The sequence below is a fragment of the Neofelis nebulosa genome, chromosome 7 (genome assembly GCF_028018385.1).
Source record: "Neofelis nebulosa isolate mNeoNeb1 chromosome 7, mNeoNeb1.pri, whole genome shotgun sequence".
Taxonomy (NCBI): domain Eukaryota; kingdom Metazoa; phylum Chordata; class Mammalia; order Carnivora; family Felidae; genus Neofelis; species Neofelis nebulosa.
The window spans coordinates 109870013-109882774 of record NC_080788.1 but is presented as its reverse complement, the minus strand read 5'-3'; the positions used below and the strand labels follow the sequence as shown (position 1 = coordinate 109882774).

The 12762-nt window shown below is 37.6% G+C and overlaps 1 long non-coding RNA gene across 1 annotated transcript in view; it reads right to left on the bottom strand.

Annotated features, from left to right (window-relative positions):
- The window catches only part of LOC131517322 (uncharacterized), a 35446-nt gene extending 23551 nt beyond the window's left edge, over nt 1–11895 (bottom strand). Inside the window, exons 1-2 of the long non-coding RNA XR_009264522.1 lie at nt 11669–11895; nt 9538–9709 (exon numbers count right to left, since the gene is read on the bottom strand). This is a non-coding gene — a long non-coding RNA (uncharacterized LOC131517322). The remainder of the gene's footprint in view (nt 1–9537; nt 9710–11668) is intronic.
- Between the last annotated feature and the right edge of the window lie 867 nt (nt 11896–12762).

Genomic DNA, 12762 nt, shown 5'->3' with positions numbered 1-12762 from the left:
CAGGGACCACATATTGAGAGCAAGAATTCAGAGGAGGTTGCTTGAAAACACAGGTCAATTTGTTCAATATATGACTGTCATATATAAAATGCTAACGTCCTTACAATGGTCTACACAAACAGCCATACATGATCTGGTTCACTGCCCTCCCTGCTACTCCCTCAATTTTATCCCCACCTTGCTCACTTCACTCCAGCTATAGTAGCTTACTGTTGGTCTTTAACACACCAGACACACTCCTGCCTCACAGTATTTGTAGTAATATTTCCTCTGCCCAGAACTGCTCTTCGCCAAAATGTACCTGTCAACTCCCTTCCCTCCTCCTTCAAGCCTTTGTTTCAATGTCGCCTTCAAAAGAGACCTACCCTAACCACCCAATTTTAAATTGTAACCCACCTCCTTTCCCATGTACTCCCAGTATTCCTTTCCCTGATCACCACTTCTTGATATTTTAATATGATACAGATACTAAGTACCCAAAACCATGCCTGGAGCATAAGAGATGCTCAACAAGTATGTGTTGAGTGAGAAATTCAGTCGTCAGACCATAAAACCAGCCCCCCCCCCCAAATCATCATGGAGTGATAACTTCTAAGTCCCCAATTCTCCTGATGTTAAATCCCACCTTTATCAAGAAATGGTCAAAAGGGAAGGGAGTAGGAAAGGTTGGTTGGATCTGGTTCTTGAAATAAAAATATCCCCTGGAACACCAACAGGATACTGACTCATTATAAAAATGGTAGACAAATTTCTCTACTTCAAGCTGACATTCTGGGAACTCCTACTTTTTTCTTTGAGCCCCGTTAGCGTTAATTAGCAGGTACCCTCTCGCTTACCACAAGCCACAAAGGAAATGGATGATAGCCTTCTTGAGAGTGTCTGACCTTGGAATCCTTTTACTCTTTGTGACCTCTGATGTTCCAAAAATTCACTAGATCCCAAGTGTTCCCTACAGACATCATCTAGACTACACCTGCACACCAGCTACAAAGAGACAAAGCAAAGTAGAATCTAGGGGCATACAGGGAGACCAGGCCAGTGGAAAGAAACAAAGCGGAATATAGATGCAAGGTACAAGGAGGGAAAGCTTTAACTGCTGATAGGAAAGCCAGAGCCAGAGTCACCTATTGGCAAGGATTCTATCAGTTAGGTGCTGTAAAAGTCATGAGTACTCCACGTAAGTCTAGTATATATAAGGTAAGTGTAAGGATAGTTTTAAAGTCCAAAACAACCTTCTAGATTGCAACACAGTGTACCTTAAAAGTGAAATGTTATAGTCCCCTCCACACACACACACACATGTACACACTCCAGATGCACACAGGCAGTATTTCATGAATCACAAGCATTGGTATTATATGTCTATAAAAGCTGACTTAAGAGACTACATTTTCAATCACGTGCTCTTAAAATAAGACAAATGCTGTAACTCCCCTGTGTTGCTGGGAGCTTCTGCTGATAGACCCCTGGTCTTCCCATTGCCATATATTTCAAATATAAAACACATGTGGTCACCACTGACATTCTGGGATTTGTGCTGCAAACCCCATTCTCTTTGCCACTACACAATAGCAAATACTTAAACTTTTTCTAACTTGTCTATGAAATGCCAATTCCTCTGCCAGCTTGCACTGTGATCCACCGTCATGGGGTAGCTGGAAGAACTACACTGTGACTTAGCTGAGATGCCGCCAGAATGCACTCAGTGGGGAGACACTGCTGTTCTTCCCTCCTGAGCCAGTGATGGTTCAAAGCTCCAGAATCTTGCCTCATTAATGCAGAACCACGGGTGTTAACAAATCCCAATTTCTATTCATTGTCCTTCTCTAGCTCCCTAGACTGAAGCCAGGGGTGGGAATAAGACTAAACAATGAATTCAAATAATAGGTCAGAGGATATTATCTAATCCAAGTCATCAAGTAGAAGAGAGGGCCAAAAGCCACAGGAGAGGCAAATAGGATGAATAGCAAAAATTGCACAGGGATGGATGTTTAATTCTTCCTCCATTTCCTCTTATTCTCCCTAAGGGAGTTTCAAAACCCTCGATTAATACAACTGCAGATCCGTCAAAGGAGTAGCTGGTGAACAAACCAAAAATAAATGGAAACTCACAATGAGAGATATGAAAGAGCATTATTTCTGTAGGTAATCCTTAGGTAACCAAATTTACCTCATTAATCTGAGTAACAGAAATAAGGCTGAGATCATTTTTTGTTGTGTAGTTCTATTAATATGTAAGCTTTTACAGCTGTTGAAGCAAAGCAGCCATATTATTATTCTTACACTTTCCCAAACTATCTCTCCTTAGAGAAGACTCCTTCACTTGTACTCCATCTTGTGTCTCAGCTCATAGGCTACCTTCCTTTACCCAAAGGTAACAGTTGCAAGATGTCCATGTATTTATCTGTTATGGACTGAATGTCTGCGTCCCCTCAAAATTCATACATTGAAGTCCTTCCCTGAAGTGTGATGATGGTACGTGGAGACGAGGCCTTTTGGAAGTAACTTAAGTCCTGAGTGTGGGGTCCAGGTGTAATGGAATTAGTGTGCTCTTATAAGAATGGACACCAATGAGTACTTGCTTGCTCTTTCTACCATGTGAGGACACAGCCAGAAGGCAGCTGTTATCTACAAGCCAGGAAAAGAGATCTCATCAGAATCCAACCATGCTGGCACCCTGATTTCAGACTTTCAGCCTCTAGAAATGTGATCAAATATATTTATGTTGTTAAGCACCCAGTCTGTGGTATGGTTATGGCAGCCTAAGCAGACTAAGAAAAAGTTTCTCTCCAATGTTTTAGTACATCGCCAATACCTGTCGAGGACCCATTCAGTGCAAATCATATTAGATACTATGAGCACATGAATGTTGATCATATATAGGTCTTGAAAATATCATACAGTGAGTGGTTAAGAGAATAATTCAGTACCTGTCTTAAAGGAATTAATTGACATAGTGCATGTCAAATGCTTTGCACTGTGACTAATATGAGGTAAGTTTTCAAAACTATTATTTAAAAGAGTAAATGGAAGCGAAGTATTTTTGAAAGGTGGCATATCAGACTTCTTAACTACAAATTATAGAAATTGAGTTGATTTTAAGCTGAGGGAGAATTTATTAACAGATATTAAATAGCTCTCAGAATCTCAGCATGGGCTACATCAGGCTAATAAGCTAGCAAGTGAATAACGATGTCCCTAATCACACTCTGGAATCAGTCTGATGGAGACCTCACAGCTACTGCTTCCACCAGGTGCAACTTTCATAACCTTCATATTATTTTGGATAATGCTGCGAGAACATCTGGTATTGCTACCTCTTCAGATTGTATGCAGCTGCCGCCACCTTCTCTGGTATAAATGCCTCATAGCACTGGTTTCTTTGTGCCCCACTTCCTAACTCCTGGATCTACCTCCTGAATCCTAGCTGTCAAAATTGGTGGAAAAATAGAATATGAAGATCATCATGTCTGAAAGTGTAAAATTCTGTAAAAGTAGAAAAGAGAAAATAAAATGGGAAACAAAACAAAAAATAGTCACTAGAGTAGTAAGGGCAATGTTATATGAGGAATACATCTTGGGCTGATCAATGAAAGATGATAAATTCTGGGAGGGGAGTATTCCAGGTCAAGTGACAGGCAAATGAAAGACTGATGCAACAATGACCCTGGCTCAAGGAGCAGAAACAAAAGCCCAGTAGTGGGCTGTGGTGAGTAGAGGAGAAAGTGGCAAAAGATGAGGTCAGAGAAGCAGGCAGGGACTCAATTAAGTTGACCTTTATAGGCTGCTATGTAACAGTGTCCTTCCAAAAATTCATATGTTGTGGGGCGCCTGGATGGCGCAGTCGGTTAAGCGTCCGACTTCAGCCAGGTCACGATCTCGCGGTCCGTGAGTTCGAGCCCCGCGTCAGGCTCTGGGCTGATGGCTCGGAGCCTGGAGCCTGTTTCCGATTCTGTGTCTCCCTCTCTCTCTGCCCCTCCCCCGTTCATGCTCTGTCTCTCTCTCTGTCCCAAAAATAAATAAAAAACGTTGAAAAAAAAATTAAAAAAAAATTAAAAAAAAAACAAAAATTCATATGTTGCATAATCCCAATGTGGCTATACTTAGAGAACTTTTAGAAGGTAGTTAACATTAAATCAGGTCATAAGGGTAGTGTCCTAATCCCACCTGATTGGTGGCCTTTAAAAAGAGGAAGTGATAACTCTCCCTGCCTTCTCCTTACCTCTCTCAATGTCACATGGATGGAATCATACAGGATGTAGCCTTTCCAGGTTGGCTTCCTAGTAACATGCATTTAAGTCTCCTCTATATCTTCATAGCTTGATAGTTCATTTCCTTTTAGTATGGAGTTATATTCCATTGTCTGGATGTATGACTGTTTATTTGTCCATTCACCTATTAAACACTGTGACTGCTTCCAAGTTTTGGCAATTATGAAGCTACTATAAATACCCTTGTGCATATTTATGTATGGTCATAGCTTTTTCAATTCCTTTGCATATATACCAAGAAACTTGATTGTGAATCATAAAGTGTATGATTAGTTTTGTAAGCAACCATTGAATTAAATTCTAAAGTCTGTACCATTTTGTATACGCACTAGTCATGAATGAGAATTCCTGTTGCTACCCATTCTTGCTGGCATTTGATGTTGTAGTTCAGATTTTGGCCATTCTAAAATATATGCATTAGTATCTCATTGTTTTAATTTGCATTTCTCTGATGACAAAGGATGTGTATCATCTTTTCATACGCTCATTTAACATTTGTATATTTTCCTTGGTTAGGTATCTGTTAAGATCTTGGACCATCTCTCACTGGATTTTGGTGTTGTTTTTTTTAAGTTGAATTTTAAGAATCCTTTGTATATTTTGCATAATGTCTTCAAGGAGCTTTATTCTTTTGCATTTTACAGTTAAATTTGTAATCCATTTTGAGTTAGTTTTTGTGAAGGATGCAAGGTCTGTTTATAGTTTTTTTTGTTTTTGTTTTTTTTTTTGCACATGGATGTCCAGTTATTTCAGCACCATTTGTTTAAAAGACTATCTTTGTTCTATTGTATTGCCTTTGCTCTTTTGCCAATATCAGCTGACGGTATTTATGACCTATTTCTGGCCTTATAATTCTTAAGGTTGGATAGTATCAGTCCTCCAACTTTGTTCCTCTCCTTCAGTATCATGTTGGCTATTTCGAGTCTTTTGTCTATTCACATAAACTTCAGAATCAGTTTGTTGTTATCCACAAAGTAAACTGCTAGGATTTCAACTGGGATTGCACTGAAGCTACACATCAAGGTGAGAGCAAAATCTTCTCAATATTAAGACTTCTTATTCATGAACATGGACCATCTCCCATTTACTTAGTTCTTTTATTTCTTTCATCAGAGTTCTGTAGTTTCCTCATATAAATCTTCTACATATTTTGTTAGACTTGTAATTATTTCATTTTTGAAGAAACTCAATAGTGGGACAGAGAGAGGGAGACACAGAATCCTAAACAGGCTCCAGGCTCTGAGCTGTCCCACACAGAGCCCAATGTGGGGCTCAAACTTATGAGCAGTGAGATCACGACCTGAGCTGAAGTTGGATGCTTAACTGACTGAGCCACCCAGGCATCCTTAAATGTGTCTTTATATTTAAAGTGAGTTTCTTGTAGACAACATAGAGCTGGGTCTTGTTTTCTGACCCACTCTGACAATTCCTGTATTTTATTTGGTTCATTTACACCATTAACATTCAAAGTGATTATGGATATGATTTGGAGTAACACCTACCATATTTCTTGTTTTCTTTGCCCTTCCCCCTGCCAAAAATCACATGATTTTTTTGATATTTAAAAAATGGTTTAATTCCTGGAGGCAAATGGGGAAATGGTTTAATCCCTGGAGGCAAACAAATATCATAGCACTGTGAGGTACCCCCTATGACTGGATCTTTTTGGAGGTTTTAACTCTCAGAATTGTTCACACTGAGCCCCCATCAATTCATCCAGAATATCTGGACATCAGAACAAGTACAGCAGGAGAAAATAAGTGATAATAAGACCACTGTATTATAATACTTCATCTCAGAGATAATGGAAGCCTGAATCAGAATAACCGTGGGATCAAGTTAGGGACAGCTTCAAGACATGGTGAATAAAGAACCTACAGAATGTGATGAATGACTGAATTGGTAACATGAGAAAAATCTATGAAACCAAAACAAGTTACATATTTTTTTTCATTTATTTATTTTTTATAGACAGAGAGAGAGAACAAATGGGGGAGGGGCAGAGAGAGAAGGAGACATAGAATCTGAAGCAGGCTCCAGGCTCTGAGCTGTCAGCACAGAGCCCAACGCGGGGCTCGAACCCACAAACCACGAGATCACGACCTGAGCCGAAGTCAGATGTTCAACGGACTGAGCCACCCAGGCACCCCACAGGTTATGTATTTTAAAATACAATGGCAAGGGGCACCTGGGTGGCGCAGTCGGTTAAGCGTCCGACTTCAGCCAGGTCACGATCTCGCGGTCCGTGAGTTCGAGCCCCGCATTAGGCTCTGGGCTGATGGCTCGGAGCCTGGAGCCTGTTTCCGATTCTGTGTCTCCCTCTCTCTCTGCCCCTCCCCCGTTCATGCTCTGTCTCTCTCTCTGTCCCAAAAATAAATAAAAAACGTTGAAAAAAAAATTAAAAAAAAAATACAATGGCAAGACAGGCACAGGATACAAAGTCTCATTCTAAAAGGGAGAAATAAGGGAGAAATAAGGAAGAAGTGACAGATGTCAAGCAAGTCCAAAACTTAGCAGGGCAAACTACATTAGACCTAAAGACTCAAGAATAATCCTCTTTGATGTTCTGCTTCTGGACCCTCTGGGGCTTCCTGCTTTTGCAGAAATACTGAGGAGAACCTGTGCTCCCAGGTCTCTCTGCCTGGAGGGCCTGTCTCCACCACTTTGGTCAGCTCTGCCCCTATAGCTTTGGGAAGAGGTCAAATGGTCTGTTGAAAACAAGCTAATGGTTCCCCAATTTGAAACCAAATAGGCAGCCCAGATAGTCTTTAATTCATATTCAGGTCATTCTTCCCCTATTTTGAAGAGTAACAAACATTTGAAGCTAAATCACTCTATGATTCTGTCCTGTAAAATATAAGCAATCTCACAGCCTGTCATCATTTCTTCCCATTTCCTTCCTCTTCAGTTCAAAAAAGGCCATTGTCTTGCTGGGATGGCTAAGTCCATGGTTCACACATCCATACTAATCTCATGGATGGTTGACCATACCTTAGCGTTCTCTCAAACATGCCTTCTCCTTTTGCAGTATGGATAAGAATTGTCCAAATTTTTAAGATCTGGTACTTTTTTTTTTAACGTTTATTTATTTTTGAGACAGAGAGAGACAGAGCATGAATGGGGGAGGGTCAGAGAGAGGGAGACACAGAATCTGAAACAGGATCCAGGCCCTGACCTGTCAGCACAGAGCCCAACGCGGGGCTCGAACTCACGGACCGTGAGATCATGACCTGAGCCGAAGTCGGCCGCTCAACCGACTGAGCCACCCAGGCGCCCCACGGTCTGGTACCTTTTTGCTTAAAATTGTTTTTTCAAGTCATTTCTGTCCTCTTGTATTTCACTGCAAACAATCAGGAGGTACACCATTCCTTCAACATTTTGTTTAGAAATCTCCTCAGGTAGATACACAATTTCATTGCTTCCAAGTTCCACCTTCCACAAAGCACTAGGATGCAAACAATGCAGCCAAGTTCTTTGCTACTTTATAACAAATACTGCCTTTCCTCTAGTTTCCAACAACATACTCATTTTTGTCTGAGAACTCATCAGAATGGACCTTACCATCCATATTTCTAAGTGCATGGCTTATAAACAACAGAAATTTATTTCTCACAGTTATGGAAGCTAAAATTTAAAGATCAGGGTGCCAGCACAGTCAACTTCTGGTGAAATCCCTGTTCCAGGTTGCAGACTGCCAACTTCTCATTGTATCTTCACATGGCAAAAAAGAGCAAAGTAGAAGCAAGCTCTCTCATGATTCGTATCCCATGGGCACTAATCCCATTCATGATGAATATCCTCCCCTAGTGACTTCATCTAATCCTAATTACCTCCCAAAGACCCCCATTTGCTAATATTTTTACACTGGGGCATAAGATTTCAATATGAATTTGGGTGACGTGGAGGAGAACAGAAACAGTACATCCATAAGAAGCAGCTATTACACAGGGCACTTTAATATTAGAAAAAAAATGTATAAATGTAATTCACCAGATTAACAGATGAAAGGAAAACTCCACATGGCCATTTAAATAGAAGTATCAAATAAAATACTTGCTTTGGAAAAAAATCTATCAGGAAACTAGGGATAATAAGGAATATTTTTAATCTCATAAGGTGTAACCAAAAGCAGCCTACATTAGATTCAAGAATATTAACTTTAAAATTAAGAAAACAAAGGTATACATTGATCATCACTTTTATTAGCATCTTAATACAGAATCTAACCAATAAGATAATGCCAAGTATGCAGCCATTTTGGAAGAAAGTTTAGCAGTTTCCTACAAAGCCAAACATACCCTTATCATATGATCCAGCACACATATTCCTATATATTTACCCAACTGATCTGAAAACTTACGTCTACACAAAAATCTGCACACAAACGTCTACAGAAGTTTTTTCCTAAGTGCCAAAAGCTGAAATAACTAAGATGCCCTTCAATGGGTGAGTGAATTTTGGTATATCTATACAATGGAATATTTTATGACAATTAAAAATACTGAGCTGCCAAATCATACAAATACATGGATGGGCCTTAAATGCATATAGCCAAGTGAAAGAAGCCAGTCTGAAAAGGCTATGTACATTATGATTACAATTATATGACATAATGAGAAAACTAAACAAAAAACCTGATAAACACATCAGTGGTTTCCAGTGGTTGAGGAGGGAGTGCATCAGCTAGATGAAATGCAGGCAATTTTTTAGGTTGGTAAAACTATTCTGTAGGACACTGCAATGGTACACTGTGTGCTAGTCAAAGTCCAAAGAAATCACAGCACAAGAAAGTGAATCATAATACAAATATTAAAAAAATAATTTAGGAAGTAGGGAGTCTCAGGATGTAACTTAGATGTGAACAATCAATCCAATTACATTACAAATGTATGAAACTACTTCACTGAAAGGGGTGGGGATAAAAGGTTCTGACCTTACTACCACTAAGAAAGAAATGGGCTCTGTCAAAATGAAGTTAAAAAAAAAAAACAACTGCACATAAGTATGATATTCTAGTTAATAAAGTTATTTCGCATGGAGCTACAGGTTAATAATTCTGAACCCATTAGTCACGCACAATGGACCTAAACAAACAAATGGATACAGAAGCCAGATTTCTCACTGTTACAGTGAAAAGTAACAAGATAAGCAAGGGAAGAATGTTAGATTTATCTATGCAGTAGTTAGAATTGGAGATCTCAGTATGAACTCATGTTCCACTTACTATACATATATGATTAAAGAATTACAGATATGTTATATTCACAGGTTAGTACACACACATATTTCCCTGTTCTGTCAGCTGAGAGGGTCTAGAAGCAATGACTCTCAGTAGCAATGAGTACACCCAGTGCCTACATCTTGATTTCCAGTATCTTCTCCATTTTCCAATAAATATACAAAGTTAACTTGGAGAGGACTGCAGTGCCAAAAAAGTGCTAAAAAATAAAATATAGAATAAGAGTATGTCAAAGGACATAGGAACCAACTAGGACACTCCCAATGTCTCAACTTGAAACAATATGAGCAACAAAATAAATTTAGTTTTGGATTATAAACCAAAATACAAGAATCCATGAATCTACAACAATGTAAATAAAGGACTGCATGAATAAATAAGTGGGGGATAATATATTTTCTGTGCAGAATTCCAAATAATTGATGTAAATATGTCACCCTAAAGGAAGACACGCATAACTCTACTTCATGGGCACACTACACATATGCACATGGTGACTTCTTTCCAAAGGGTACATTAAGATACCACTCTCAGTATCAAACAATCAGGTGGGCAAAAGGGAGGTAAGGATATAAAAATTTAAACCACATAATCAACAAGATGAATACTACTTATATCAAATTTTATGATTTGATAATAGAGAATACACCTTCCCAGGGGCACAAAGCACATTCACAAAAGTTGACCATATATTCAATCACAAAGCAGACATCAGTAAGTTCCATAAAGGAGAAATATTACCAGCAACCCTCTCTGATCATACTACTATAAAGTTAGAAATTATACATAGAACGAGGGGGAAAAAGTTTATTATTTTGGAAATAAAAAACTTTAAATCTTATATTAAGCAACTCTTAGATGAAAGGGACACTAAAAACAAAATTACAGAATTTCTTTTAAAATAATAAAAACATTAGTTGGCCATACTTTTGTGGGTCTAGTTCTGGGGTTTCTATTCTATTCCATTGGTCTATGTGTCTGTTTTTGTGCCAATACCATGCTGTCTTGATGATTACAGCTTTGTAGTAGAGGCTAAATCTGGGATTGTGATGCCTCCTGCTTTGGTGGTCTTCTTCAAAATTACTTTGGCTATTCGTGGCCTTCTGTGGTACCATACAAATTTTAGGATTGCTTGCTCTAGCTTTGAGAAGAATGCTGGTGCAATTTTGATTGAGATTTCATTGAATGTGTAGATAGCTTTGGGTAGTACTGACATTTTAACAATATTTATTCTTCCAATCCATGAGCATATGTTTTCACTCTTATGTGGATCCTGAGAAACTTAACAGAAGTCCATGGGGGAAGGGAAGAAAAAAAAAAAAAAAAGAGGTTAGAGAGGACAGAGCCAAAGCATAACAGACTTTTAAAAACTGAGAACAAACTGAGGGTAGATGGGGGGTGGGAGGGAGGAGAGGGTGGGTGATGGGTATTGAGGAGGGCACTTTTTGGGATGAGCACTGGGTGTTGTATGGAAACCAATTTGACAATAAATTTCATATTAAAAAATTTAAAAAAATAAACACATAAAAGTAAACTTAAAAAATGAATCAGGTTTTGGATGTGGATATTTATCAACTACATATGGATCCACTAAGGGCTCTGTAGAAAGTTTGAGTTTTGTCACTACAAATAAAAATTAATATAACATATTTGTATTTTACATTGTCATTAAAAATGTCCTTGGAGTAAAAAAATAAAATAAAATAAAATAAAATAATAAAAACACCACCTAGCAAATTCTGTGGAATATATTTAAGAGAGAAAAGAGAAAAGTTCAGAGTCTGAAACACTTATCAATAAAAAGAATTAAAATAATCTAATTAAATTCTTATTCTAAAAAACAAGAAAGAAAAAAATGAAGTAAACCAAAGGAACACACAAAGAAGGAAATACTAAAGATAAAAGTAAAAACTAATAAGGTACAGGATAGAAAATCAGAAGATGTAACTAATAAAGCAAAATCTCTAACAAAGAAAAAAACACATGAGTCAATAGTTAACTTAATTCAGAAAAATATAGGGAGAAAATATAAATACAAAATATGAAATTGCAAGGGAAATAACCATTAAAATAGAAGAAATGCTTTAAAATAATAGGAGAGTGCTTTAGAGAAATAAATTTGAAAATCTGTATGAAATGCATTTTTTTAGGGACTTACAGTCTATGAAAATGATTCCATTAGTGATAGAAGAGGTAAACAGACCAATTTCCATAGAAGAAAAAAAGCAAATAAGAAATTGCTACAAACAAAATAAACACCAGGCCCTGATGGTTTCACAGGGGAGTTCTGCAAAATATTTAATGACCAGATAGTACCAACATTCCACAATAAGTTCCAGAACACTGAAAATAAAGGAAAATGATCCAATTCTTTTTATGGAATAAGAACAAAGCTTTTAGCCAACAGAATCCAGCATGGTAATATGAAAACAATACTTCATGACCAAGTAAGATTTATTCCAAATGTAAAGTTGGCTCAATTTCAGGAAATAAGACTTCATAGTAATACTTCCAAACCACTTTGTTTCCATAAGTGGAGAAATTCTTTAACAAATTTTAAAACGTGTTTTTGGTAAAAATCACTCAACTAAACAGAACTCACCCTGTTCTTAAAATGAGTATTGAGAACATAAGTGGATACCCACAAAGTACAGTACTATTTAAAATTTTCCAGAGGCCAATGCAATCAGATGAGAGAAAACACTATGAGGCATAAGAGTTGGGGGGAAAAAAAGAAATTTATTATTTACAGACTATATAATCATATACCCAGACAGTCAATGACAAAGGTAACTCAAAAAACTCAGAACATAAAATTAACATGCAGACACCAAACATGCTTTCAGAAACACAAAAGGTAATCAGAGCATATAATGACAAAGAAAGTCTTATTTATAATAGCAAAAAGGAAATAAGACACCTAGAAATAAATAGGAAATGTACTAAATTTATACACAGAAAACTTAACATTCCTGAGATATAATATTAGACTTGAACAAATGGAAAGACATTCTTACATCTTGAATAATGTGGCTCAACATCTTATAGATTATCAGTTCTTCATAAGGTATAAATTTAATGCAACCCCCAAGAAAATATTAGTAAGCTTTTTAATAGATTTAAACATGTTAATTCAAATTTTATGTGGAATATCCAGGAAATACTATAAAAGAGAGCTACTAGGAAACAAGCCCTGGCAGACATTACAACATACTATAACACCTTTATAGTTAAAATAGAGCAGTACTGGTA